Genomic DNA, 3,842 nt, shown 5'->3' with positions numbered 1-3,842 from the left:
ATTAGCTCTTTATTATATAGGATATATCTCTGAACATGGCTGGAGTTAGATGGTAAATTTAGACAGCCTTTCCCAAGCATGGGTGTCCCCTCTTTCTCTGGTAACAGGGCCTTGGTCACTGAAGGACTGAGAATTAAGAGCTCAGATCTCTTAGGTTCTTTAGTTGGCCCTTCTGGGTGCTGCCTGGTCTGTAGTGCAGGAAGGGGAAGGGGAAAAGCATGATAGGAAGGAGGGAACTCTGTGGCAGGGAACTTCTTGCTGAGCAACAGCTGCGCAGTGCTATCAGAGTGTATATCTTATGTAAATGGGTTCATACCATATATACTGCCTTATATCCTACTTTTTTCTTCGTGTATATTAATATGTTGTGGACCTTTTTCCTTGTTGAACCACAAATATATTAACCTTTAAAAAATATATGCTTTTATTGATTTTTAGAGAGAGAGGAAGGGAGAGGAATAGAGAGAGAGAACATTGATGAGAGAGAAACATTCCTGATCAGCTGCCCCCTGCACACACCCTATGGGGATTGAGCCCACAGCCCAGGTATGTGTCCTGAGCAGGAATTGAACCAGGGACCTCTTGGTTCATGGGTGGATGCTTAACCACTGAGCAACACTGGCCAGGTGATCTTATCCTTTTTATTCACTGCATAATATATACTTTAGTACAGATAAATTATAACTCATTAACCATCCCTCTATAGATGTACGTTTATGTTGTTGTTTTTCAAATTACAAAGTGTGTTTGCAAATATTCTTGTATATACTAGTATATCTTTCCATTTGTTCTAAAAGTGTCCTAGAAGTGGAATCACTAAAGGGAATCCACATTTTAAATTTTGATGCATTTGACAGAATGCATCTAAACAGGTTCTACCAATTTATACACCCTTTTAAAGGCTTATTTTTCTTCAGTAATTACAGCTGGCCCAGATTTGGTTCTGATCTTCTTGGATGCTAAAAAGTTCCAATTACATGGAACTAATTTTAAAAGCTTTTTTATAAAAAAACAACAGATTGTTATTTCCCCAGCCATCTTGTCTTGCATCCTGCTTGAGAGAAGCCATGTCAGAGATCCTTTATTGAACCACATCCTTAAAGACCCAAGTTCTTGAGGGACAAGAGCTCAGGCCAACATTGGCCACACTCCTGTAACTGTCTTCAGCATCTGCTGACAGAGTCACAGTTTGTGTTCATTATTCTGATGCAATAGGTTATCTGGGCAAGAGGGACAGAGGAGAGGAACATGGCCAAGACCCTCCGGCTCTTCTTGTGAATATTTAAAAACCATTTAAATAGATTTCTTTTTATCCCCTAATGATGACAGCACTGAAACTACTTGTCTCATTTTTCAAATCAAAGCTTCCTAAAGCAAAATGGCCTGGAGACTGAACAGCTCATGAAGCTCTATTAATCATAAGGGGGGAGAGGTGGGGAGCTCAATAAGCTGTTCAGGGAATGGAAAAGTACTTAAGACTCAAGACACCTCTCCTTTCAGCCAAACATTTCATATTGATGCTTTGAGACTGTTTTTATTTGTTTGGTTGGTTTTGGTGTGTGTGAGAAGAGTCCTTTTGTGTTTTTATTTCCTTAGAAATGATCCCAAAGTACCTTCTTTCAATACACACCTTTGCTTTCTCTCAAGAGACTTTGCTGGAGACAGGCAGCCTCTTAGCGAATGAGGGCTGGCAAGGGCAAAATGAGAAACCGTCGTATCCAGCGCAGGGGACCTGGCATCATCTCTAATGAGGATAATAGTGTCATCAAAGCCTTCAGAAACATCCCTGGAATTACTATGCTTAATGTAAGTGAAAGGGCTAGGGCTACGCCCTCCATCTTACCCTGGATCCTCCATGTTGGGGCAGAGGCCATGTGCTCAGAAGAGTGCCTTCTTCCCGGAAGCCCAGGCCCCTGCTGGCCACGCCCGGGATTTCTTTGAACTAACCAATGACAAGTAAGGGATGTGCGCGCCATAGAGATGACCACATTCTGTGTAACAAGACCCGACTTGCGCCTGGCCAATCGGCAGGGCCCACAGTTAGCTCCCCTCCCCTCACTATTAAAGCCCTGATTTTCTCATGGGTGGCACTCGGTTTCCGGTCGCTGCGTCGACTGGAGGCCCGGGTTGTGTTAGCTAACTCAATAAAGGACCTTCTGCTTTTGCATCGGACTGGCTCCCTGGCGTGGTTTCTTGGGGATCTTGAATTCTGGGCATAACAGTAAGCAAACTGAACATTTCGAAACTTGCGCCTGGAGGGCATGTGGGCTGTTTCTGCATTTGAACTGAAAGTGCTTTTTGCAAGTCAGATGAGCTGTATGGCACTTGGTGTGGAGCTGCCTCCCTCAAGAGTAACTACAGCCTTCCCATGCACAAGATGCTTAATACAGACCTTAGCAGAATCTTGAAAAGCCCAGAGATCCAAAGAGCCCTCTGAGCTCCACACAAGAAGATTCACTGCAAAGTCCTGAAGAAGAATCCACTGAAAAGCCTGAGAATCATAATGAAGCTAAACCCATGTGCAAAGCCTATGCGTCGGAACACCATTCTTCGCCAGGCCAAGAACCACAAGCTTCGGGTGGATAAAGCAGCAGCAGCACTGGAAGCCAAATCAGATGAGAAGGGGATTCCAGGCAAGAAGCTTGTGGTAGGGAAGAAAGGAAAGAAAGCTGTTGGCGTTAAAGAAGCAGAAGAAGCCTTTGGTGGGGAAAAAGGCTGCAGCTACCAAGAAACCAGCAGCTGAGAAGCCTGCAGAAAAGAAACCCACCACAGAAGAAAAGAAGCCTGTGGCATAAACTTAAATTTGTTTATTCCATAACGGTCAAATCACTTTGGACAGCTAATTTTGAATAAAAATACGATCAAAGGCACGCCCCCCCCCCCCAAAAAAAAAAAACAACAACACACACCTTGGTGTCCCTATTGGGATAATACCTGTCTCCTGGAGTTGTTTTTAGGATGAGTGATAATTCTCTCTCTTTTTGTTATTGACAAATCCCACACCAGCTTTGTTCTTCATCTATTGTAGCAGTTGCAGAACTTGCACAGTGCCGTAGCTGGGATAATCATATGGTTCCCTTGTAGAGCTTTGGTAGGTGTTGGGGTTTTGAGGCTGCTCTCCTGAGCTTTTAACATAAGATGGAGAAAACACCAGTTACTCATTTCAAAGCTTGGGGTGGGGTGCTGATAGACATTCTATGGGGAGGGGACTCTAAAGCCTCTACAGACTCCCTTGGTGCATCCATATTTAGTTCCATAAAACCTGGTCAAGTTACTGAGCCCTCTCTTTCAAGTTATTTTAGACGTAAAAAGATAACTGTTTCTACTGCATACAGTTGCTGTGAGGATTAATAAGAACTTCATATCACCATTGCCTGCTTTATTTTTTCATTTAGGTACCTTTCATGATCTCATTTACTTTAGTTTCCTTGTTTATTTTTATAACTGTTCACCTTTCCCAATGTAAACTCCATAAAACCAGAGATTTTGTCTGTTGATCACTGCTCTATAGCACCTGGCACATAGTAGATACTAAATAAATATTTTGTTGAATGAAAAAACATGGTAATGCGTAGAACAGTGCGTGAAACATAGTATGCACTCCATAGATTTGAAAAGTCATTAGCTACTGTCTATAACTGGATAATAAATCATTTACCTCAAAGAATAGTATAAGAGATCATTTAAATAGTGTACCTGATACAGCACTCAGTAGGCCCTCAAGAAATTGTAACTGGATTATGTATGAGTGATTGTCGATCTTTTTAGTTAAAGTAGTTTGTGAAGAAAGCACTTGCAGTCATTCTCTTCAACTTTGTGTTTGAGCTCATTGGTTTAAAAAA

General features: G+C 42.2%; 1 pseudogene across 1 annotated transcript; it reads left to right on the top strand.

Moving 5' to 3' along the window:
• The first annotated feature begins 1,680 nt into the window (after positions 1-1,680).
• Positions 1,681-2,795, top strand: LOC308533606 (large ribosomal subunit protein uL4-like; annotated as a pseudogene). Its single transcript has 2 exons — positions 1,681-1,810; positions 2,223-2,795. The product of its transcript is annotated as a large ribosomal subunit protein uL4-like (transcript).
• Positions 2,796-3,842: the final 1,047 nt, after the last annotated feature.

Source organism: Myotis nattereri (genome assembly GCF_964212035.1).
Source record: "Myotis nattereri genome assembly, chromosome: 17".
Classification (NCBI taxonomy): Eukaryota; Metazoa; Chordata; class Mammalia; order Chiroptera; family Vespertilionidae; genus Myotis; species Myotis nattereri.
This window is presented reverse-complemented; position numbering and strand designations above follow the sequence as displayed.